This window comes from Canis aureus, chromosome 15 (assembly GCF_053574225.1).
Source record: "Canis aureus isolate CA01 chromosome 15, VMU_Caureus_v.1.0, whole genome shotgun sequence".
Classification (NCBI taxonomy): Eukaryota; Metazoa; Chordata; class Mammalia; order Carnivora; family Canidae; genus Canis; species Canis aureus.
In genome coordinates this window covers 20318810-20345398 of record NC_135625.1, presented here as the reverse complement: position 1 = coordinate 20345398, position 26589 = coordinate 20318810, and the positions used below count along the sequence as shown (strand labels likewise).

The 26589-nt window shown below is 43.9% G+C and overlaps 2 long non-coding RNA genes across 2 annotated transcripts; one reads left to right on the top strand and one right to left on the bottom strand.

The window, feature by feature from the left end:
• The first annotated feature begins 524 nt into the window (after positions 1-524).
• LOC144283961 (uncharacterized) lies at positions 525-25519 on the top strand. Its single transcript, XR_013352439.1, has 3 exons — positions 525-686; positions 3547-3718; positions 25059-25519. It is a non-coding gene; the product is annotated as an uncharacterized LOC144283961 (long non-coding RNA).
• On the bottom strand, positions 23940-25946 carry LOC144283962 (uncharacterized). Its single transcript, XR_013352440.1, has 3 exons — positions 25726-25946; positions 25076-25263; positions 23940-24704 (listed from the first exon to the last, which is right to left on the bottom strand). It is a non-coding gene; the product is annotated as an uncharacterized LOC144283962 (long non-coding RNA).
• Between the last annotated feature and the right edge of the window lie 643 nt (positions 25947-26589).

Sequence of the window (26589 nt, the reverse complement as noted above, 5' to 3'; positions counted from 1 at the left end):
GTTTCTTAATGTGAAATATCTCAATTGGAATATTGATAGCATTTCAGTTGTGTGTTTTTTTTAGACTGCTTTGCAAGTTTATTACATTGAAGTTGAGAGTTTTTTGTCTCAACATTCTACTGCCATATATATATATATATATATATATATATATATATATATATATATATATTGTCCCTGACAACAATAATAAAATTGACCTGTATGGCCCCAGCTCTCTCTCTCCCTTCCTTTTTAATCTCCCAGGGCTTAGAATATGTGGCTTGCTGAATTTTCCTGAATGTCCCGTGAGGTGGGCAGGGGTGATACTTCAACAATTTCTGCAGCAAAGCAGACTCCCAGGACCTGGTGGGGGTGCTGGGTGTGGCACTGCCTATACTCTGCTTGCCTTCACTCCTAAGAGATGCCCCTCTGGGCATGAGACAAAGCCTCGCGTTGCTGTAATGCAAGCCATGCCAGAGTGACACAGGACAATGATGTCTGTTGCATCATAATAACGATGTTCAAAGGTCTACAAGAGGAAGTGAAAGGAAAGTCCATCAAAACCCATCTGTAACAGCAGGGAAATTCCATGTAGTTAGGATCTACCCACACACACTGGTGGCAGCCCTGCTCTGCAGTGACCCCCAGCTCTGCAGCTATCCTGCAGTGCCTCTGAAGTGCCAAGAGAAGGAGGACCCATAGAGGTGTGTGTGGGATGCCTTAATGTGCCCATGCAAATGTCAACACCAGCCTCTATCATAACCTAAAGGCAGCAAATGAGTCCTCCTAGCACTTGGGGTCTGTAGGAGCAGATGAACATGGTGAACACCTGCGGTGCTGAGACTGTGTCCATCCAACTGGCTTCCATGGGGCCCTGGGCCAGGCTGGAACAATGCTGGGGGATGCAGAAGCCCCGCCAATGGGTGCAGAGGTGGCTGGGCCTCTTGTGGGCTCCCCAGTGGGCTCTGCTTCCTCACCCTGAGGAATGAGTTATCTTAGCCTGGTTTCCTTCCTATTGTGAGCACAGTGTTCAGGGCAACCATATGTCCCCTGAGAGGTAATAGAAATAATGAGACCAGGACTACAGGACAAAAATAGATTTTACTTTGGTCAGACCCCATATGTGTGTCATGCAGTGAAGGGAACGACCTGGGATCTGGAGCCCCTCCTCAGCCTCCTGTCCCCATTGGGGGATGGTTTGTCTGGGGTACCAGGACTTTCAGGATCCTGTCTGCTCTCCATCTCTCCCTGTTGGTCTTTATAGCCTGGTGCAATTTTGCTTTAATATAGCAGAGAAATATGAATGGGAACAGAAACACAGCACAGATGTCCATGGCTTCTTCCCCAAAGTCACAGAACTACGTGCTTCAAGCTAGTGGTTTTGCGGAATGATGAAAAACATGTGGTTTTATCCCAACTTCCAAGAATCAGAGGCAGATTCTAGGAGGGTGGGGATTGTCTGGACTTAAAAATAGTAGTACAACACATCTGGTGGGGAGATATTACTGCCCATTAGAAGGACAAAGTAGGAGTTAGTCTATGGGGTCGTGCTTATATACCTTCTCAGCTTTCCCTGGCAAGGCCCAGCCCCGGGGAGCTGCCTCCCCTTGAGGTTGAGGGCTGATAAAGATTTCCTCCAATTTCTAATGTCCACAAAGAACAGTGAACCTCCTGGTGGTGAGTCATACCCCCTGTAATCTATCCTCACTTTGCCAGAGAGAAATTTCTAGAACTCATGCCTGACCATGCACGTCACTCCCCTATTTAAGTTCACTCTTTGGTTCTCAGACTCATGCAAGACCCCTCATGATCAGGCTCCAGCTTATCTCACAGGTCCACAAATAGTCCATGTTCTCTCTTGCTATTAGGTTCTGTTCTGTTTGTTCCAATTCTCTTTCTCCACTTGACTAACTCCTACTTTGAGATTCAGGCTCTGGGAGATTTCTGGGATGGCTGCCCGGCACTGCCCACCCTATCTGAGTTTAAGGGCTTGGCACTCACAGGAGTCTGACCGCCCATGTCTCTGACCTGGCATGAAGCATGTACTTTGAATGATCTTTTTCCTTCTCTGTGTTTTCAATCACATTATGAGAGCTTCAACTACAGGAATGACATCTCTTCTTTGTTCTCTGGAGTGCAAATTTTACTACCAGTAAATATGTGTTGAGCTCTTATTATGTCTCAGTTGTGCTAAACTCTATAGATTCAGGGGGGAAAAAAAAGCAGAAATAAAGACATGCTTGTCACCTGTACTAGTTTCCCAGGGCTGCCATAAAAGAGTTCCACAAACCGGGTGGCTCCGACAACAGAAATTTATTGTCTCACAGGTGTTGGCAGAGAGTAACGTGACCAGCATCAGCCTTCAAGAAGCTCATAGTCTTAGAGGAAAAAAGGGACCTGCCAACCCAGCAATAATCCTGAATACTAATGGCCATGCTACACACATGAGTGGGGTGCAGAGGAAGCATAAAAGCCAAGGGAACTTCTGTCCTCCTGGGAAGGGCTGAGCAAAAAGGGAGCAAGATCGAGAGAAGGGGCTGGTCAGGAAAAGCTGCTGAGGGGATTTGGCTGGAGTCCTTCTGCCTTGAGCAGAGAGCCCCCCACCCCCACCCCGGAAGCTGCTCCCAATCTTTGCACAAAGGAGTCAGGAGGCTGTGTCCACACCTACACTGGGTACCTTCTTTGTCATTGTTTGGGTTGAAACACAGAACTCGTGTTTTTGTTGTTGTTACTGGCTGGGGAGGGGAGGGAATGTGGAAGTGGACTGAGCAAAAGTGCTTAAAATAATAGTCATAGGAGCCAGCCATGATGCTCTCTTGTGGGCCCTCCCTGGGGATGGGAACCCGGAGGGACTTTGCTCCCAGACACCAGGTTGTAAAGTAAACACGGGAATAGAAATAATGGTGGTGGTGAGGGGTTAGGGGTGATGTACGAGGAAGGGAGATGATGACTGGAGAAGACAGAGAGGAAGCAGGGGTTGGGAAGGGAGGTGTGCAGAACCTGAGGAAGGTCACATATGGGGGGGTGGGGGGGTTGGCATGTGTGACTAAGGGACACAAGAGGGGTGACCAGGGCAGAACACTTAGTTGATTGCAAAACTCTGAGAGTGGAGTGTCGCTTCTTTGTGGCACAGGGGTGGGTGCATTTGCTTTTCCAGTCACCTGTTGGGCTTGGGTGCCAGCTAGAGAAGGGACCATGAGGGCTGATTCCCTGTATGTGGTTAGGAACCCTATTCAAAGCCTTTTTTCCCCCACCTTTTGTTTCCCTAAGCCTCCTATCAGCCCTATGAGATAGGTGGGGCAGGGATTATTGACTCTGCTGCAGGTGAGAAAACAGAGAGGCTAGGCCAGGGGCCAAGGACACCAGCAGTAACAGAGCTGCTCCTACACCCAGGCTGACCTCTTTTTGACCTCTCTTGTGGGGGGGGGGGTTGATAGGGGAGTGGGGGTGGAGTGCTCAGGCCTCTGTTCCAGGCATGGTCAAGGAGACATAGTGCCTCATCTTTTTGCAAACCATGGAAACAGGATTGATTAAACTGGCTGGTTACTTTCAATTATGCCTTAGGAAAACAAAATACAGAGAGCAGGCCGTCAATGTGTGGGTGTGCCCAATGGAGTACTTAGAAACAGCGGAATGGGCGCACACGTGACAGCATGTTTGGATCTTAAGAAGGCAGAGCTGAGTGAAAGGGTAAGAAGTCGCAAGAGATACACATACAGGACACAATCGGCTTCAGGTAAAGTAAAAATACATGCAAAAGTCCCCATTAAGAAAATTTGGCAGAAATAAAAATTAATAGTTAAACAGATTCCCAAGGTTATCTAGGGGGAGGTGAGCAGGGAAAAGCGAATCAATAAATAACCAAAGGAAAGGCCTTTGCACAGACCAATAATGACAATGTGTCGTGAACTCTATGTCCTCAACCTCTGTAGCCAGAGACAAAAAAACCCACCCAAAACAGATAAATAAAACCAAGACGACCTCCTCAGAAATCCTACAAAGAGGTGTGATCTGTGAACTTGACCTTTGGTAAAGCCTTAGGCTTTGTTGACCATGAGTGGCAAGGCGAAGCTGCCAGACTTGGGGCTTTTCCTTGCGTGTACTTGCTTTGCAGAAAAACCGTCAGTGGTGTTTCCTCAATGACATGACTTATAGCATCCATGCATTCATCCATCCCAAACACTTACCGGGTGTTTCTAAATGTAGGACCCTCTGCTTCGTGCTGGAAAGGGGCAAAGAGGTATAGAAATCCTCTCTTCCCTGGAGAAGTTTCTAATCCAGTTTCAGGCTGCCAAGTAAGGGACTAAGTGAATTTGGATCTTAAAATTTGCCTATACACAGAGCTTGCAAAAATAGCACTAAAAATCTCATTCTCGTCCACTTCCTTTAGTCACAACAGGGGATGGGCAAGGGAGGATTAATGGTCGGGATTGGGAAGTGACATCGCTGATTTTATCCTGGAAAACCCAAAACAACTGAGGAGTGTCTGCCTCTCAGGGAAAAGTTAACCTTTACATCAACTATTTTTTCATTGACGTATTTCACTTTCTTCTTTTTTTTTTATATTTCAGTTTCTTTAATGTCAGTTAAAGTTCTGAGCTTTTTCAGTCTTTTGCTTCATTCAACTTTCACAACCACTGTGTGAACGCAAGAGGAAGGTGCCGAGATGATGCCCATTTTTATGGACAGAAAACTGAGGGTGATATTGAGTTACTCAAGGTCACACAGTGAGAAAGAAGGGCTTTGAGCCCAGGTTTTTCAATTCGAAGTATTCTTTTTTTGTCCCCTACATCAGAAGGCAGCACATTTTCTTTTTATAAAAGATTTTATTTATTTATTCATGAGAGACACATAGAGAGAGGCAGAGACACAGGCAGAGGGAGAAGGAGGCTCCCTGCGGGGAGCCCAATGCGTGACTCAATCTCAGGACCCTGGGACCACGACCTGAGCCAAAGGCAGCCGCTCAACCACTGAGCCACCCAGATGCCCCAACAGCAGCATATTTTTTTTCTATGAAAAGCTGGATAGTAAATACTTCAGGCTTGAGGCCACAAGTGTTCGGTCTTGACTACTCAACTCTGCTCTTGTCTACAACCAAATGGGCATGACTGTGGTTGGTATAATCCCGTTTGTTTCGGATGGTCCTTTCTCCAGCCTTGCCCAGTTTCCTCACAGGCTTGCTCTCATTGGTGTTCCACCAAAGTCTCTGGGCTGAGCCTCTGCAGATCTTTGGGGAGCTCTCTCTGCAGCTCTCTCTCCCTGGTGCTCAGCCCTGTGGGCGCTAACTACCCAAGATTCAGAATCCCACAGCTCTGCCCCACACAGGGACACTGGCAGGCTCAGAATGCATGTACATATTTAATACATTACATAGAATGTGTTAAATAACCTCTTTCAAACCACAGACTCAGTCTTCAAGCGAAGGACAATTTCCCTCTATTTCAATCATTGCCTCTTCTCTATGGACACACTTACTTTGTACTGGAAATCCTAACAGAGGTTCACAATCCCTTCTCTAAGGTATCTTTGTTTTTTTTGTTTGTTTATTTGTTTGAGTTTTTTGTTTGTTTTGTGTATGTGTCTTTTAAAAAACAAATTTTCAGCATACACATTTATTAGAAAAACATAACCTGAACTGCTATGAAAGTATTTTGTTATTAAAAAATACCAGTGTGAATATTGCACATATTTTGCTGCTGAAAAGATTGGATTTCTGAGTGGTTCCCATATCTTCCTGGGGATGTTATCTAATACATACTATAATTATATAAATATATATAATGTAAAATGTATGTAAAATATATAAAATATACATAAAAATATAAATCTTTATACCTAAAAAAAAAAAAATATATATATATATATATATATATATATATATATATATATATATATATATAAAACATTCAGTATTATTTCTAAAAGCCAAAATAATTTAAACTCCCAAACTTCTTCTGGCTTCAATGTTTCACATAAGAGTTTGTATATCTGCAATCACATATCTGCTCTCCTGGATCTATCCTCAAGGCTAACTTCTTCCTCAGTCTTTGACTTTTTCCTCCAAGTTTTCATCTTTTCCTTCATCATCCTAACTACTCATCAGGTCTCAAGACTCACCATCATCGACTTCAATTTATCAATGCTTAGGAAAATCATGATTTTATTTTTGGTATAATTAAATGTCTTTTATGCTCTATCTCCCTCTCTGTTTCTGATAGACGTGTCTGCTTCTTCCAGAAGTTCTATTTCACCAAGAAGTGGTAATACTCACAGTCTTATATCATAAGTTCTGTAATAAATCCTATAGGAGTAAAGGTTTGGTTTGATTACAAAAGACTGATTCCTCCCCACCACCAAGTAAATATATCCAGCTACTCAAACAAGATAGATGGTTATTTTCATGTGGGCACAGACAATTCTGGGCTACAGCACGTTGACTCCACAATTATCAAGGAACTAGTCCTTCTATTCTGTTACCTTGCCATCTTCAACTTTTGGCTTCTGTGTTGTGGATGGAGGTGACCATGACATCTGTCATGACACCTGTCATGGTCTCTTTCTGAGAAAGAGGATGAAAAACAGAAAAGAGATGAAAAGCAGCATGGCATGGAGATTCCTTTAAAGGACTTTTCCTTGAACTGAATACACCAATTCTATTTCCATTTCATTGGACACAACTTAGTCAGTGACCACACCTATCTGCAAGGCACTCTGAGATATGTAGTAGTCCCTATTTGGGTAGTCATTTCTCTTTACGCTCAGATCAAGTAGCTGGAGTGTCTTATGTGGTGGAGGTCAGTAGTCTATATCCCTAAGGGCATGGACTACACTTGACTGTTTCTCAAGATGTACATCTTTTTGGGAAATGGTAAAAAGGATGACAGTAGAGCTTTGTCATCCCTGGACAGAATAATGGGAAAATACTGAAATATAAAGGTTAGAAGCAGCAGACTTGATTTAAATGTAAGCAGAATAAAACAGGAACAGTGAGGTTCATCATCTAATGCAGCAATTTGCAATCCTAAAATTTTTTCCACATTTTGAACATGATTGTGCTTAGTAATAAAAATCACCATTTGTAGAAAATTGTATTAGTTTCCTACTGCTGCTGTGACAGACTGCCACAAACTTAGTTACTTAAAACCACACAATGTTATTATCTTATAGTAGTCCTAGAGATCAGAGTGTCACATATGTCTCATGGGACTAAAATCAAGGTGTTGGCAGCGTTGGTTTCTTCTGGAGGTTCTGGGGAGAGTCCATCTCTTGCCTGTTCCAGCTTCTAGAGGCTGTCTGCATTCCTTGGCTTGTGGCCACCTCACTTTAGTCTCTGCTTCTATGGTCACATCACTTTCTCCTCCTACTCATTCTGATCTACCATCTCTCTCAGGTAAGGGTCCTTGGGATTATATCAGGCCCACCTGAATAAGTCAAGATAATTGTCCCATTTTAAGATTTGTGATGTAATTACCCCTGCAAAATCCCTTTTGCCATGCAAGGCAACATTCACAGGTTCCAGAGACTAGGATGTGGACCTTTTGGGGGGGTCATTTTTTAGCTCACTATGAAATGCAACTGTATTCCACATACTGTGCTCACTGTTATCTACATTGTCACCTCTAATCCTCACAACACTCTGATGTGTGATATTCAATGTTATATTCAGTTTGCAGATGAGAAATTTGAGACTCAGGAGATATTAAATAACAGATGAGTGCCTGAGTGGCTCAGTGGTTGAGCGTCTGCCTTTAGCTCAGGTTGTGATCTCGGGGTCCTGGGATTGAGTTTTGCATCAGGCTCCCTATGGGGAGCCTACCTCTCCCTCTGCCTATGTCTCTGCCTCTGTGTATCTTTCATGAATAAATAAAGAAAATCTTTAAAATAAATAAATAAATAAACAAACAAACAAACAAATAAATAAATAAATACAAACAGGTGACACATGATCTCTAAGGGGGTAGAGACACAATTCAAAGCCAAACCTGCCCAACTAAAGATCATGTTCTCTAAATAACTATCAATATCCCAGTTCATAGACCATAACCAACCATCATCAAAAATAGCCCCTGTTCATGTCAGGAAGGCATCTATGACTTTATGAAATCTTCCCCCTATTAGCATAATTCTTGCAGTTAATCCAGAAATCTGGGCCAGTATGAATCATCCATCTTCCCTTCACGGGAAGAAATATCCTTCAAATGCCAAGAGTGTAAACACAACTATAGGACACTGGTGAAACTTAAGGCAGAAAATCACCCAGGGTGTGGAAGACAGGAGACCTCTGCCATCCTTTCCGTGTAGGGAAATCCTGACGGAGTCGTGGAGGGCTTCTGACAGTGCACAGAGGACATTCTGTGATGTCCTTGGAAAGGGCATGGCTGTGCTTCTCTGTGTGTTTTGCAGTCATTCCTGTCTTCTGGCCTCAAGGACAGAAGCACAGTCATTTAGTTAGCTCTCAGAGCCGTGGACTCCCTTTTCTTCAGTAAACACTGCTGTGAGGTCTTTCTGCTTCCTCTTTGCAGCCATAGTAACCGTTGTTGGGTAATCCAGGGTTGCCAGACTCCTCAACTGAAGAGGGATTTTTAAAAAAAATCCCAGTGTCATATCCAGGACAAACAAGGTCCTTTGAGCCATACTGGACTCCTTTATAGCAATGGTGTTTCAGAAGAAATCTATATGCCCTCATATGGCCCTTCCTGCTACCTGGGAAAGTGTAATTCACATGCAGAGATCTGTCTCTATTCTGAGAATAGAAGAAAAAATAATGATTGGAGACATTACACATAAAATGTTTCCTGGGTCAGGATCCAGTTAATCCTCACAACTGACTTAAAATAGGTACTAATATGAGTGCCATTTTGCTGATGAGAGAGTTGACATTTAGAAATTTGAGTTCTGCGTCAAAGCTGCGTAACAGGATCAGGCTAGAGCTGGGGTTTGAACCTGCTGTGGATGATTTTAGACTAGAGTCTGTGCTGTAAAACAAGCTCACTAGTGCGCTTTAAGTTAGTTTATGTACTGTCCACTATGTGTGTGCATTTCATTACCAACCAGCTTTCTAGTTCTACAGATAAAACCAAGGATAGGCTCAACTTCTCATTGAGTGAGCTTTTCCCTAGAAAATACATCCTTTCAAGAGACAAGTCAAATCGAGGCACGCTTTCTCTAATGGAGAGAAAGGGAGGATTAATTGCCAAAAGAGGGAAGTAAAGGGCTGTAAGTAGCTACCCCTCCAGCTGGATGTGGCAGTCACGTGTTCCAGCCTGTGTGACAGCAGAGGCAGCCCTGGGCCTCTCCTGGGGTCTCAAGAGGTCCTGGCTCCTATGAAGAGTGGCCAGGCATTCAGAACCTGGGGGAACCTGGTATCGGTCACCTACCAATCCTTTAAGAGTGAACATCTGGAGTCTAATCACGTTCAAGCATTCAAAATCTGCTGTTTTATCATGACACTATCTCAGCCAGCTTTATACATTGGGAGACAATATGGAGACCAAAGGAGGACAATCTTCTTTTTTTTTTTTTTTGAGAGGGCAATCTTCTTGAAACATTCTATTTATTTGTTTGATCCCCAAGCGGATTTTCCCAGAGGCCCTTTCCATGGCAGAATGTTTATCTTATCTTATATTATATTATTAGGAATTTATATTATTATTATACTAATATATTAATGCATTATATTGTATATTAATATATTAGGAATATTATTTTTTTGAACTATCCAAACGTTATTGAACCCTCAGACATAGGCTAATATTCTTAAGGCTTGTAAAGAGTTCTTATAAATCCATACAGAAATGAAGATGAATAATCCCCACACAAAGAAGGGAGAAAGAAATAAACCATTCACACACACACACACACACACACACACACACAAATGCCCTAAGTTATAAGAAAGTAGATAGCCTTACTCTTAATGAAAGCAATCTGAACTAAATAAGATGCTCTATTGATCTACCAAATTGTCAAACAGAACAAAAACAACAGATTCAGAACTCAGTGCTAGAGAAAATATGAAAAAAATAGAATTCATTACTCTGTAATGAGAGTATACTTTATAGGTTCAATGATCACAGAAGGGCATTTTAGGGAAAAAAAACATAACCTTTAAAGAGATAGATAGAAACATAAATACAGAGCTACGGAAATATGGACACACATACACTGCATATGCTTTGACCCACCAACTACACTTTCAGGAATGTGACTAACATGGCCAATAAACTGAACAAGATACTTAATCTCACTAGAAATCAGGAAAATGCAAATAAAACACAGTAAGATACCATGTTTAATCACAGTGGCAACAATCCAAAGTGTGATCAGATAATGTGTGGGTGGGGTTGTGCGACACATATGCCCTCACTGGATCTCTGGTGGGAATTTTACTGCACAGCCACTCTGGTGGGCAATTTGATGGAATCTGTGAAAACGAAACATGTGCCTCTTCTACGATCCAACAATTCTACTTCTCTGAATCTCCCCAGAGAAACATGTGCACATATGCACAAGGAAAAGATCTAACGTAGCATTGCTGGTCTTAGCAAAAACCTAAAGAGTCTAAATACCCAGCAATTGGGAAATAGCTCAGTGAATAGGTCGCCTTGTTATGGGACCCTGCGCAGCAGTTACAGAGAGGATGCCGATCGTCACGTGCTATCTGGAAGCATCTGCAAGACAGTCTGTTGAATGAATACAGAGAGCATGACAACATCTGCCCACCACTCCCTGCCTCACAAATAAAAACCATCTAGCACCATATACTTCAGTCAGATGCATGGACATATATGTCAGCACATTGAAAAACATGAAGATAAGCACTAATGAGTAACGGTAGTTATCTCCAGAAGAGTGATAGTGACGAGATTGGACATTAAGGAGGACTTTGGTCATAGCCGTTATGTTTTAAGTTTTTACCAAGAGCATGTACTCACTTATTACAAATGCACTTTAAAAATGTTTACAAGAATGGTTGTGAAGATTTTGTGACACTAACACTTATCAAGGCATCAGTTGTTGTGAAAATGTGGAAATAGCCAAAGTGTCCAGCAGCAAGAAATACATCTTAAGATATCCCCTGATATGTTATAATACAACCATTAAAACAATCTGTAGAAGACTATTAAGTAGTGGAGAGGAATTGTTCACAACAACGTCAACGCCAAATACTGTGTGCAGTATTCACTACCTGTCCAGTGATGAGGCCGAAACAGAGATGTCAGATTCCGACATGTGAGCGGGCTAGCCAAAAAGCTTCTTAAAAGCTTATTGATACTGAAGTCGACAATATCAATGATCGACATGATGATCCTGGTGAGATGATAGAACAATGAGGGCCAGAGAAACTGAGGCAGAAGGCTTGGCCAGGCAGCCCAGTGGAAAACAGAAGCAGCAAAGTGCCAATGGCCCAGGTGAGGGTGACCCTGCCTCAGCTCACACTGGAGCTGGCCAAGCTGTTCCCAGAGAATCTGATCCCTTGCTGGTTTGGACCAGCCTCCAGGTGGTCTGGTCTCCTCCCTCCAGCAGCTTCAGTAGGCACTGGGTCAGGCCAAGGACAATGGCCTCCTCCTGCCGGAAGACTAGTGTGATTCCCCACTGCACAGGCCACCTCTGATCTGCTGAAGAGCAACGCGCATTCCAGGCTCAGCTCTTCATTTCCTGCAAGGAGCACAGAGCACTAGGCTACTTCCTGGGGGGCAAAGGTGGGTGGCTAATACCTGCTTTGGCTTATGGAGAAACTGGCTCACAGTCATTAAACCATGACAAATACCATCCAAAATAGTCTCCCTTGAAAGTCAACATGTTAGAAAGTTAAGTGGGAATTAGAGAGAAACCCTTTGATGGAATAAATTGATTTTACATTATGGAAAAGAAATAGGAGGAAAGAGGAAAGAACAGGGGGAAAAAAAGGGATGGGCAGGAGAAGGGAGGAAGGGAGGGAGAGGGGCAGAGAGAGAAAGAGACAGACAGACAGACAGACCAGAGAAGTTTCCAAATTCACAAGTGACAATGCTGTGAATTTCTAACCACCCGTCCCCAGCACCACTGGAACCTGTGAATTCCTGGCCTTCCACAGGGTGGAGGGTGGGAAGAACAGTAAGATAAGATAAGGGGGCAGGATAAAGAGTTCAATTTGAAAACCCAAGTAGAAAATAATCTGAGTCCTAAGCACTAGGTCGTTGTAGTGAAAACAAAACAAGTAAGCAACCGGGGATCCCTGGGTGGCTCAGTGGTTTGGCGCCTGCCTTTGGCCCAGGGCGTGATCCTGGGGTCCTGGGATCGAGTCCCACATCGGGCTCCTTGCATGGAGCCTGCTTCTCCCTCTGCCTGTGTCCCTGCCTCTCTCTCTTTCTCTCTCTCTCTGTGAGTCTCATGAATAAATGAATAAAATCTTAAAAAAAAAAAAAACAAAAAAAAAAACCAAAAGAAAAACAAAACAAGTAAGCAACCAACCAGATGGAAATCTCTACGTGAGTTTGGGGATGGAGTTAAGGGGGGTGGGGGGCTGGAGAGAAGCAAGGAAGAAGCATTTCTGATCCTGGAGGTGAATGTCAGGTGCCTGGGAATGACTCCAGGACCCGGGAGCCTGAGGTTAATTTCTTTCATGGTTCATTTTTCCTCTAGGGTGTTTCCATCCCTTTGCTTCTCCTGCTTTTACACCTGCACCAAGTACTCACTCTTAAGGAAGCGGACCAACAGTTCAAAGTCCCTCATTTGTTTAATGACAAGGGGTCCCTGGCATGGGAGGGAGGCCCAGAAGGGGCAGGTTGGCTTGGAAAAAAGCTGTTTCCCCATTCTTCTAAGAGAACTGCAGACGTGCAGGGTCAGGGGGAAGAACTGGAGAAACCTGCATGCCAGCCTCAGAGATCTGAACAACAATTTGCTTGGCTTCTGCGGTCAAGCTTGCAAACATATTGAAAAGCTTTCCTGGGTGATAAGTCAGTGGATTTGCTTAGACTATTTACATCCTACCCCTGAGAGTAGGTCTGTGTTTTTGAGCAATACTGACACCCAGTGTTTGAAATTTTAGGACTGAAAGGAAAATAAAAATGTGAAGAGAGGAGGAAGTACAGATCCTAAATCTAATAGCTGTCCTATGTTAAGGACCCACTCTGTTGCACCAAAGGAGGTTCAGAAAGGTGTGGAGCTGGTCCGTCTATCTTGCTCCACACCAGGCTTCTTCTACTCAAAAGTGGATGTGGGCGTCACTGTGAGTGTTGGACGGGGATCCTTTTTTTTTATAGAGAAGATTTTTCAGAGACCCTTTGGTTTTAAAGAATCATATTTAACTTATTAAACATACAAATTTTATTTTTTAATTTTTAAAAAAGATTTTATTTATTCATTCATGAGAGACACACCCACATACAGAGGCAGACACACAGGCAGAGGGAGAAGCAGGCTCCATGCAGGGAGCCCGCCGTGGGACTCGATCCCGGGTCTCTAGGATCACGCCCTGGGCTGAAGGCAGACACTAAACTGCTGAGCCACCCAGGGATCCCCAAACATAAAAAATTTAAAAACTAAGCAGGCTCTTCCTTGAATTCTAAGTTCAACTTTCAGACCTGTTATTTCATTTATAATTAAAACACATTCTCAATAGTATTTACTAGTTGGGAGCGTCTGCCAATCAGCAGTTGAAAAACTCAGAAAAAAAACCAACCTGAATATAGAAAAACGAGGAGATGCACTTACAATGACTAAGGGGGTCTAATGAAGTTTGTCATGGGATCTCCTCAAACACTGTAATTTCCTTTATAAATGTATTATCATCACGTGTCTTTTTTGAGCATATCTGACTGAAAAAACTTTACCAAATACTTCAGATAACTTTTTAAAATCAGAAAAAATAAACATATAAATAAGGCAGTTTATTATTTATAAACATATAAGTTGCTGAAATGACCCAGTATTGTTTTCAAGCTCAAAAAGTTATTCTATTATTTTTAAAAATCATAAATGTGAACAACTGAAAAGCACATGTTTTTTTAAAGCTCTTTGAGTATAGTTGACACACAGTGTTATTAGTTTCAGGTGTACACCACAGTGAGTCAACAGCTCTATGCACCATGCTACACGCTCACCACAAGTGCAGCTAGCATCCGTCACGTACAAAACTATTATATACCATCGACTGTATTCTCTCTGCTGTAGCTTTTCTCCTGGAGCCTAACCCATTCCACACTGGAATCTCCCACTGGAAGATTGGAAGCCTGTATCTTCCACTCCCCTTCACCCATTTGGCCCATCTTCCCACTCCCCTTCCCTCAGGCAAACCATCAGTTTGTTCTCAGTGTTTATAGGTCTGATTTGGCTTTGAAAACACATTTGAAATTGAAATCCCAAGGCTCATTAGTTAGATCCTTCAACAGGGCAAATTATCTTTCACACAGCAAGTACGGTAAATTCCAAGTAAATAGATTACCTTGAAATACAGTAATATTAATAAGGAGTTTGATTTAAGTGTGAATCCAAATTTTCTTGGTGTTAAAAAACACTTAACCTTGTAAAGAAGCCATGGTGTCAACCTAAACCAAGTCCATCCTGCTTCCTATAGTGATGCTCCAAGGTTACCCGCCAGCCCATTGCAGCCACACCAATCCTAGCCTATGACATTGAAGGCACACAGGAGACTAATTTATAGCTACCATTCCAGTAAGTGCATGCCTCCGATATGTCTGGTCTAGGAATTCACACTTCTGGGTTTGAGACATTTGATTATTTTTCCTTCTCAATCCCCACTGAGATTGTAGATAACTTCCTTTACTGCTATGGTCGGATTTGTATTTCTTTGACTCCCTCGTGTATCACCAACGACTAAATTGTGAGCCATGATTTCTTATTGCTGAGAATTTTTATTTAAACTTACAGAAAGTTATATTTTTAATATTAATCACATTTTACAGATAAGCATAAAATAAATTGGTGAAGGCATTCCGAAAACTTCTTCACATTCAGAGCCTAACCCCCCCCTTTTTTTTTTTTTGAGCCTAACCCTTTTGAATCACTTTTCCGCTTAGCTGTTGATACGTACACTTTTCAAAAAGTGAAAAACCAAGGGGGCGCCTTGGCTCAGTTGGTTAAGCATCTGCCTTTGGCTAAGGTCATGATCCTGGGATCCAGGGATCGAGCCCTGTGTTGGGCTCTCTGCTCAGCAGGGTTTGGAGGAGAATTATAGGAACAACGGCTTTATGAGCATTGAAAAAATATGTCAACTATTCTCAAATTTTTAAAAATAATGAAACTGGAAAAAAAGAAAAAATATATTGAAATAAGACAGCTAGGTTAGAAACAACACTGGCTAATGTCCTACAGGGCAATAAAACATATATATTTTTTATTGGACAGAGATCATTTGGATCTCTACCAGACAAAACTTATGAGTTAACATGTAACTCCACAAAACATGAACTTTGCAGTAGTCCACAGCAAATCAAACAAAAGTGCATCCCATTAGACAATTAAGGGACCTCCATGACATTAAACCTGAGTGATGTAGCAGTTTCTTAAAACAATCCATTGAAGAACCAAAACCATTGGTCTGACTTGTAAGCTGGCTTTACAGTTGGTTATGCAGCCTTGGCTAGTTTTGTTTCCTCCTTCAGAAATGTTGCTGAACACAACTGTCTGATTCACCACTTCCCTCACCTCCTCTTCACAGTAATTAGATTCCTACAGTTGAGAATGTATTATATTATTAATTCTGGGGTTTTCCTCCAAGTCACTATAAATTTTGCTGCTGACTCGTTAATGTTCTACCTTTTTTAGGCAAGGGGAACTGTATCATGACTGCTATGTGGCAAACAATGACTGTAAGAGGCTGTTGATTTCAAGGTGTTCTCAGTTTCAGAGATGTCAAGTGGTGGGGAAGAAATGTGTCTTAGAATCAGGGAAGTACAGCAAATCAAGAGTAGCTGAGGGACTCGTGCGTAACATATATGGAGCATATGTAAGTGAACGATGTATTGTTGGTTTTCCGTGACTGTGAATGTCAGTTTCTCTTTCCTCCTCCACAGTCTTAAGTTTGAGTGATTTATCACAAGTACATCTTCCTCCTGCAATGAGCAATGTGGGGCACCAGGAAGAAGAGCTTGTTCTTGGAGGGATTCCCCAGTGGCCAACTTCTCTAGATCCTAGTCTCTCTTGGTGTTCAGATTTGTGGTCATTATGTGACAGGGAAGGATGAAGGTTCTGAGGTCTACCTGCCTGTCATGAAGTCATGAAAATGTCCTTGAGAGCCAGTACGTAGGGCAACTCTTATCACAATGTTCTTAGATTCTGTGGCAATAATGCTTCTATTGACACCGTAACATTTCCCAAGATCTCATTTTCTGTGAAAGAGTTCTCAGGAGTGCTCCCCAATCTTTCATGTCACAACACATAGCAAATATGCTAACATTTATGTAGCCACTGGGGTCAATGGAGAGGCTTCTGCAGACCAGAGGTAACTGGGAGAAGGGGGGTGGCAGCTGCCCAGGCCTACCTGACCTCTCGAAGGCAGAGGTCTGTGACAGTGCTCTGTAATCCATCTGTAGCACTGTGACATGCTACTCTCCAATCACTTGAGATCTGGCACAGGTTGCTGGCCTCAATGTGGACCAAGAGTGAAACCTTAAAATGAGAAATAAAGCAGGTCATGCTCTTGCAGAGGAATACTATAGTTTCTGTGTATTAGGAAAAAATGAGTAAGCAATCCTTCAAGATTAGTAGTCAGAATCCAACTGCAACTCAGCCCTAGAACTTCTTGCCCTACACTCAGATGGACATAGCAAATGTTTCTACTTCTCTCTGGTGGCTCTTATTTTTCTTATGAGCCCACACCCACTGAGTAAAAGGAAAAACAAACTCAACTATGTTTAGAATGATTTGGTGAACTTAGTCTGTTTGCAATAATATAAACTGTTCCAGTTTTTTTTTTTTTTTTAAATGAACAGTGCCTTCAACAGAAATGCTCAGGATTTCACTTTCTATTGTTCTCATTGGCTCCTCCTCAAGATGATACCTATATTCTGAACACACCGACCATTATTCTTTATCTTCCAAAAGGGGCACTTTTTTTTTTTCATTCTTAAAAACACATGCCTGGTATAAGCAGACATGTGTATAAAAACCTTTCCATGTCTCCACCCAAAACTCCAGGTAACTACTGTGAGCAATATCCTTCTAGACATGTTCTCTGCAGATGCACAGACTCAAAGAAACCTTATACCCAGCGGTGACTTTTTTGTCATCAATAAATGGAATCACAATATGCACCTTATTCTGTATTTATTTTTACAACCATTCATGTCATACCAGTTGACGACACTTGAGAGAAAGGGACCACCATTAAGAGCTATGCCTGGACAACACGCATGAACTGGTGAATGTGTGCACCTGGTTATGGAAGAGGGGTTTGGCTCATGTAATCTCATGGCAGAGGAGACCACTGGGTTCATTTTCTGTCCACTATTTACACTCCTGTCTGTTGCAACAAGTGGTTAGGTCGGACTACTTTCTGCACTGGTCCCTCTGAGGGGCTGCTGGTCTCATCTAACCTTTTGGGGTGATGTGCTATGGCTCCCATGGGAGTCTGGGGACCTGGCCATTTTTTCGGATCTTGACGTCTGGAATCACCAAGGCTTTGCTGAAGTCATCCAAGCTCCCTGCTGGCTGATGGCATTCTCAGCATGGCTGTGTTCCCTTCTTGTAGCAGCTGGGCCTGTTGGGATTCCAGGATGCCACATGCAGGCCCAGGACAACCAGAAGCCCTGCTTTAGGTTTATCTGTCACCCACTCGCCATTATGTTGTACCATTATGGATGTTTTGTTGCTCTGAAGGCTGTGTTCTCTGAGGACCTGAAACTCCCGTTCATCTGCCCGGAGAAGTGGACTACCAAACCTGGGGTTCCAGCCTCCCTTCAGTGATCTGGGTGTTGCTAAAGCTCCTCTCTTCCTGCTCAAACAGGTCCTGAGAGAAGAGGTAACCAAAGCCCCAGAGTTTGTCTTTCTTAATCTATCTCTTTCTCTTCCTCCTGCAACCAACTCCTCAGTTCTGGGAGGGATAGGCTCTGGACTTTCCATTTCTTTCATGTCACAACATCCTTCTCTCTAAGAATTACAGCCTAACCAGCTTAGCTGTCACTGAAGGACAGGGGGATTTCCCTACCTGGGTGAAGAAATGATGTGGGTCAAATACTTTGGTTTTCGACCTACTAAAAAATTGAGAAAAATCTCTCTCCCAATAGAAACCTGCTCTCAAATGGACTACTTCTTGAAGACCCAAACAAAACCCTAATTTGATAGTCAGTGTTGAGCAAAGATGTCATGGCATAGTAGATACCTGCCTTTCCCAAAGAGCACTCAATCCATGTTGTTAGACAGCGGGAGATGTGAGTAGTTACTACACAGAAATGGCAGCCCAAGCTTGGATATTGTCCAAACCTGCCAGGCTCTGTTTTACAGGTGCCTTATTGGTCCTGGTCTCAAGACAGAGAAAGAAGGAAAGAAAAGTGAGAAAGGGGGCTCCCACCACCCACATAACCACTATCATTCCAGCTCATCAAAACAAAAGTTTAAAACAGTTGCTGGAAAGTACCTTGAGAGATCCCTTCATAGAAATAACAGCAGAGGGGCGTCTTTAGAATGAATGTTGGAAACCAAGGAAACACTCTGCCATCATTGTCTTCTTTGTCCTCCTTATGCCTTGCTTTGGTGCCATTAGTCAAGCTTTGGGTGCCATTTTCCCCAGATTCTTCTCTTTCTCCCAGGGTTCAAGAGAACTAAGTCCTGTTCCCAGAGCTTCTGGGCAGTGTTCCTGGCACATTCAAGGAACAAACAGCAGGGTGAGGGGCCAGGCAGAGGGTGGAAGAAGCACAGGGGTTGGGAGAGGGCAGGTCCAGGTCTGAATCCCAGTTCCGTAGGTATGTAACTTGCTGCAATTTGCTTAATCTGAGTCCCAGTTTCCTCATCTGTAAAATGGGAGTGCTATTTTCGACTTAGCAGGCTGCTATGGGAATTAAATACACTCATGGGTAGGTGATCAGTTCTCTGTCGGAGAGACATATTATATGAATAGTCTAAGCATGCCTCAAACTGTGCAGCTGTCCACAGGAACCACAGTTAGGCTCTGGGGAACATGGTCATGGCCTTTTTTGGCTGATTTTTTTCCTGTCCATTGCCTGGATAGCTTAAGAAACAGAGTGTAATTAATTCCTGGGAAAAAATTTTAAAATGTCATCTCACATACTAGAGTTAACGGATGTGAGAAACATCATGTGTAACTGCAAAGAGCTCAGGACCGTGAGTTCAAAAGCCAAACCCTCAATAATATTATAACCTTGAGCAAGTCACCCAACTTCCTGGATGTTAGTTTCTTTATCTGCAAGTGGAGGCTTAGGACCAGATGGTCTCTGAGGTCCTTCCAATATATCATGTTTTGATTTCTAATGTTTAAGAATGCAGCTGGCTGATGTTTACCTCTCTTCTAACGTTCTCTGGCCAGCAGTTTGATCACAGACTCTTGGGGCTTGTTCTTCACTGAACATCAGATTCCTGGTCCCCTGCCCTCAACCCCTAGGTCCCATGGTCCCTTCCATAGGATGTATCCTCCAACTTCCCTTTCTAATTCATAAGTGTAGGAAAGGATATGATAATGAAAGCAGGGCAGATTCAGCTGGAAGATTAGGCCAGTTGCTCCCCATTACTTCAAGACTCTTGTCTTATCTGTCCTGAAAGGCATCATTCACACTGCTCTGGCCTCTTGCTCCACTTTGAGAAGTGTTCTAAACAGAGGCTCCTTAGATCTTCTGACAAATCCATTCAGAACATTCTTTTAAATAATATTCGGATCCTTGATTCATGAAAGAAAGACCCACAGAAAAGTGTCCTAACCAGTGTCTCTCTCTGTTAACATGTCTGTCTGTCTTAGATAGAGCCCTTCATGGCGCTATCTCTTATAGACTATCCCCACTGGCCAAAGAACTTTAGCTCTGGCTTCAAATCTACAAGGAGGTGAATTCACAGGCCAACTAGAATTTCTTAGGTTGCCTGACTGTTAATAAGAGATGCAACAGTGAAAATCATGTTAATAACTCCACTGAAGCATTTCTAGGGGCACTGCAGGAAAAATGAGGTTATTTAAACACTGCCACTCCAAGTGAGGTCTAAGGATCAGCAGCTTTGGCCATCATCTGGGAGCTAATCGCAAATGCAGGATCCTGGGCCCCACCCCTGAACTACTGAATTAGAATCTGCATTTTAATAGGGTCTACAGGAGATTTCCAATGCACATGAATTTGAAAAGCACTGATCTAAAAGCCCTTGAGAAATTAAAGAAACTCTGCGTTGAAAGGCCAAGGATTTATATTGCTCTTTAAGTAACAAGGATTTATATTGCTCTTTAAGTAAAACAGCATCTCCGGAGATGTCATTACATATGCCTTTAGATTTGTAAGTGACAGAGATGAGTACAGGAAGGTCTTCCCTTCTTCCTTCCTTTTAGTGGCAATCTGTAGGGCTGAGGAAATGGAGAAGCTTGATGCAGGCAAGGAGAGATTCTCTTGGGTGGGAAAACATAGCTCACAAGTTTGGAAAGTGGGAAGGGTGAGAAAAAGATGAACAAACTTGACAGAGTAGCTTCTGGGATTGCTGGAATTTAATAACATTTTGCCAAGATGGGTGATGACTTTGCCCTCATTGCTTTTGGAGTTAAATTTCTGTATCTTTTGGAATTCCCCAGGATGTGTATGTAATCATTCCATAATTCAGTTCCTTATCCCACCACTGTTTGCCCAGCATAGTGCCAGGAAAACATTTAAAATGCAAAGTGTTCAAGTATTATTTTATTTTATTTTATTTTATTTTCAATTATTATTTTAAAGTTTAAAGGTACATTAGATATCCTAACTCCAAAAACTCACAGTACAGATGAACATCCTTCTTTAGTCCAGAGACTCAAAGTTCTAGCCCAAATTCCTAAAGAAGAGCCTGGCTCACATGCTGGACTATGCTCTCAACACCTGGCCGCCAACTGAAGTAATGACATAAAAAACCTAAGATACCTAACTCTTCTTCTGAAAACTTGAAAGCATTAGACATACTGGGTCTTGAGCACAGCTCAAACCCTGAGCTATCTGGAAACTACCCAACTCCCATGGAAACTCCCGGTTCACATCCCATTTGTAGATAGATGAAGTGGTTTGGAAGAACAGGCAGCTAAGAATAAGTGAAGAGTCCTGTCCTGAAGAATTCTTTCCTCTACAAGGTGGCCAAGAACCCAGGAGTATGGCTTCCTTTCCCTCCACCGCTGCCCCCGAGTCCCCTCCTTCCCCAGGGGTGGGTGCTGACCCCGGAGAGGCTGCTCCAACAGCACTAAGGCATGGTGGCCCTGCTTGGGCTCTAAGAAGTGTGCTTTCTCCCAATCTCCTTTAAAAACTACTCCGTAAGATCAGAAAGAGGAGGGCTCGGGGGTGCCATTTCAGTAGCCTGAACACCCATCTGGCCTTAACACTCTTCTAGTTCATGTCACAGCCTAACTCAGGCAACTCTTATTTTTTGTCCTGGAAATGAGAAGTGTAATCCCAGGACGAGGGGTAGAGGATCCAGGAGGCAGGAGGGTAGGGGAAGTAGAGGCAAGGGAGAGTTATCACTGAGATGAGTGTTGGGGTTGGCACAGGGGGGCAGCAGGTAGGGTGAGGGACAGTGGAGCATTGACAGTGACAGTCACTGGGGGCAGCTCTGTCTGCTCCAATTGACTGGTGTCAAAGATAAACAGAGCTGGACACTGGTTACAGTGGTAAGGACAGATTTTAATCAGTGATATATCACTGTAATAGGGAAGAGCCCAGCGTGAACTGAACTTCCATTTGTACAGAAGTAGCTGAGCATTTCAAAGGGAGAATGAGGCAATAGGGAGGGGGATGAGCAGGGCTCAGTAGAGTCAGGGAAGTGAAAAATCACAAGAAGTGAGAAGTGGGGGGTTGGTCCATGTGAAACCCATCTGGGTTTGTTAACTGGCACTTATTGAAGGCAGGCTCCTACCCTCCCACAGAGAAGGGGAAACGAGAACCCCATCTTCAAGTGTTGGCTGGAGCAAACAGTAAATTCTTTTGGCAGCCTAGGATGTGGCCTTGAGCTGCTGGAAACTATGGTAGTGTTTTGTTCAAGTCTTCATAGGCCAACGTTGAAGCCTAGTTGAGAAGAGGGCTCAGAGGAGCCTGGCAGGAGGGTGAGGGGAAGACTTGCCTTTCTTGTCAAGGAGAGAGTCTTTGTCACTGGCCTGAGGTGATGCCCTTCTTGTTGAGTATCTTCAATGGTGTGTTTTTGTTTTTGTTTTTTTTTTGAGAGAGAGAGAAAGAATGAGCAGGGGGCAGGGGCAGAGGAAGAGAGAGAGAATCCTAAGCAGGCTCCATACTCAGGGCAGAGCCTGATGTGGGGCTTGATCTCCCAACCCTGGGATCATGATCTGAGCCAAAATCAAGAGTCAGATGTTTAACGGACTGAGCCACGCATGCGCCTCTTCATCCATGGTTTGGAAAGTAGCATTCCTTTTGATTCTGGAGACAGCCTTGCTAAAAGCATATAGCTGATATTTAGGGCTGGGCTGTGCTGGGCACTGTGAACACATGGTATCTATCTCCTCATTGCGGGAAGCTTGGGGACAGTGATGGCCCATTTTCAGCCCATCCCGGGGTGCTCTGCATGGGGAGGACACCAGCCAACTACAGGGGCCATGGAAGCAATCCAGCTTTGGCATGGGAACTTGGTTGGGATCCAGACTCTGCCGGTGGCTGTGCTTAGGCTTCCCTTTGCTCACCTATAAAGGGAGGGAGGGGCCTCCCCCGCCTTGGGCCGCTGGATTAGATGGAATCACGCTGTGAAGTGGGCAGCATCTGATGAACAGGAATAAGGATAATGCTTATTCCTTTCCTTCTATTTTAGAAGTTCAGGTAGTGCCTGATTTAATAAACAGGCTAAAGACCAAAATCCCCCTCCTAAGTCGGTTGTTAACCCCGAAACAAAATGCGTTATATTTACGTCCCCAAGACGGCTCACCAACACTCATTTATGCTAAATATACGTGGTTTCCTACATATTTAAAACAAAAAGTGCAGCAGCAAAAAAACAAAACAAAAAAACACATTTTTTTTTACTAGCAGTTTCGATGTGCAAGGTGGTCACAAGGCAGACATCTGTTCCCCCAAGGGCGCCCATGGTGAAGACTTCCTGGGGCACAAAGCCCAAGCACCTGCGCAGAATTCTTGTCACCCTCACCTGGACTTGTTTGGGGGAAAAGAACACATTTCAGTGTCGGGCGGACCCCGAGTTCACATCCTGTCTCCTCCTCTCAATAATGTGTGCTGTGGGCAAGTCATTTAATTGATCTAAGCCTCAGTCTCCTCATCTGTGAAAGGGGTGAACCACAGTAGGGGCCTCCGAGGGCTTCTGTAGAAGGTCAAATGAGTAAACGCATGAGAAGTGGTTTGCTGGAGCTTCTGGGTGGGTATGGTCTCTAGACCAAGCGCCCCGTCAGCGTGTTCCTCTCGGGGCTGCAGGAGCTCCCGCTTGGCGGGCATCCTGGGGACGTTTGGAGAAGGGATCTCCACCGCGACGGAAGGGGAGACTCATCCCCCCATTGCGACAGCTGCTCTTTACAGCAGCCGCTCTTTACAAAAGCCATATTTTACGACAGCCACGCCTGACGATACCCACCAAAGAGGGCCGGAAGTGGGTCTCCGCTGCTGAGCCACGTCCGCACGCGGTAGGTGTGGAGCTGGAAGCAGCAGCCCTGGAAGACGACGGTGTTCCCAGGCATAGGTGCGGGCGCTCGAAGCCGCGTGGGCTCCCAGGTCTCCCAGCTCTGAAGCATCCCAGAGTCAGAGCTCTGGTCTTGGCTAAACGGCGACCGAGAAGTGGATGGTACTCGAAAACACAGATTTGTGTGAAAATTTTTATTTCATCTCAAGGAAGACGTGTTGTTGGAGGAAGGGTGAGATGCTAGAAGCATAATTACCCATTTGTTGATACCCCTGCGAGGCATCAAGAAAAAGCAACAGGCTTTGGCCTGTAACCCTGGGGGGCTTTAAAAATGTGATGACAAGGGATCCCTGGGTGGTGCAGTGGTTTGGCGCCTGCCTTTGGCCCAGGGCGCGATCCTGGAGACCCGGGATCGAATCCCACATCAGGCTCCTGGCGCATGGAGCCTGCTTCTCCCTCTGCCTATGTCTCTGCCTCTCTCTCTCTCTCTGTGTGACTATCATAAATAAATAAATAAATAATGTGATGACATTGACAGTGTACTCGAGTCGGTTAGCGCCTTCATTCATTCGTTCATTTATTCACCGAACAGTACACCCACTGTGTGCCTGGCACCGTTCTAGGCACAGCATATACCTGTTTTGCAAAAATAATTGCAGAATATGAGGGTCAGGAAAGAATCAAGAAAAGGTGAGGAGAAAGGAAAATAAAAAGGAGTAGAAAAGCAGAAGGGGGAAAGAGATGAAGAAGCCCATGCCCGCGCCTGGAGAAATTCACCACACTTCTTCAGGGTGCCTCTGGTGTTGCCATGGTTACTGGTCTGGAAGGCCCGTCCTTGAAGTTCAAAGTGCATTTGTTATTTTTGTGACATTTATCTGTGACAGTGACAGAGCCTCTGCGTGGGTTGACTAAGATGCACTAGTGAACATCCAAAACCGAGGAAATGACTCAGAAATTCGCAGCACTCAATTTTATCCTGGGTATAGCTACAAAAAAAAAAAAAAAAAAAAAAAAAAAAAATTCAAATCTCTTACGTAAAGAGTAGTAAGGGCTTCCTTTGACCCTGTGGTGAATATGTCGGAATATGGTTGTAAATCAAGAAAATGGGCCCTCTATACATAGAGACTAGGGAATCCAGAGGTGGAGGGAGGGTGAAGGTCTAGGAAAGTCTGAAACATGGGCATTGCTAGGACCTGTGTAGGCAAGAGATACCACGATAAGATGAGAGGTCCAAGTTGGCATGAAGCCTTGAATCAGTGGGGATTGGATGCCCAAAGTTTCTGAGCAGGGCATAGCTACATGTGACAATAGTTAATTTGCCAACTTTGCCATTTTTTCAGGGGTCACTTCCACCCACCTGACTTCCCAGAGGATTCTTCCCATCTCATCTTCCAGCATGAAAGCCAAGCCAGTAGGAAGGAGCTCAGCCCAAGATGCTGTCCTTCCTTGCCTTCTCCCTGTCCCACCTGGGTGTGCCCCATGATCTCCCAGGTCCTGCAGTCATCATACCTGTCCTCACAGAGCCTTTGTATCATCTGAGTTGTCCTGTTGCAAATGTTGGGAAAGATAAATATCCTTTCCTCTGATTTCAATCAAGACAATCAATTTTAAAAAAAGTGTTCAGTAGAACAGAAGGAAAAAGGCAATAAAATCCAAGAGCTTAGAAGTGAGTGAGCATAGGCCTCTCTGACAAGCATCTGAATTCTCTTCACAGGCTGAGTTGGGCTCAGGTCACAGGCCCCGGGCTGTTGGAAACTAGACTAAGCTCTTCGCCTTTTCAAATAAATTTAGCTGGCACCAATTAGACTTCTTTTTCTTTCAGAACCTGCCTGGGAAGTTAGAGGAATGAGAGTGGGGCACTCTTGGGGCTACACTATAGTTTCAATCTCCCTTTGCCCTGGTTTTGCCTTTTGGATGAGGACAACCTCACTCCGCTTTTCCTACTCAGAGTGAGGTCCTCTGCTAGGCCACCCACCCTCATCTCCACCCCCACCCAGAATGACTTACCGGTAGATAGGTGATAAGGAGGTACAACAGCTGTTTAAAAATACTCATGGTAGGAATTCAGTGGAGACCTTGGAGAGAGAAGGGGGAATTGTTGGGAGTGGTGTCCTTGAGTAAATAAGAGGTCACGGGGTCTAGAACACAAGTGAGGCAGTAGCTCACAAGTGAAGAAAGCAGGAATGTGGTTAGGGAAGAGGGAAGGCAGGGCTGAAGCCTGGGCTGGCTGGCGGTGTTTGTAGAACTTTTATTCTGGTGGCTTCTAATTTTACAGTGAAATGATAAGCCTTGTCATGGGCTTGTGATGGTGATGGAGTTGGTGCTGGTGGCTCATGGAGAGAGGTGTAAAGTCAGACTGGAAGATTGACCAGATGAGGGAAATGGCACTGAAAAGTACTCACTTGAGATTTATGGTCATGAATTCAAAGGGCCAGTCAGTGTGGCCTTGGGATTTCCTCCAGGCCCAGTCAGCTGGACAATATGTGGAGAGCTGGATTTATTTATTTTTTTATTTATTTATTTTTTAATTTATTTTTTATTGGTGTTCAATTTACTAACATACAGAATAACCCCCAGTGCCCGTCACCCATTCACTCCCACCCCCCGCCCTCCTCCCCTTCTACCACCCCTAGTTCGTTTCCCAGAGTTAGCAGTCTTTACGTTCTGTCTCCCTTTCTGATATTTCCCACACATTTCTTCTCCCTTCCCTTATATTCCCTTTCACTATTATTTATATTCCCCAAATGAATGAGAACATATAATGTTTGTCCTTCACCGACTGACTTACTTCACTCAGCATAATACCCTCCAGTTCCATCCACGTTGAAGCAAATGGTGGGTATTTGTCATTTCTAATAGCTGAGTAATATT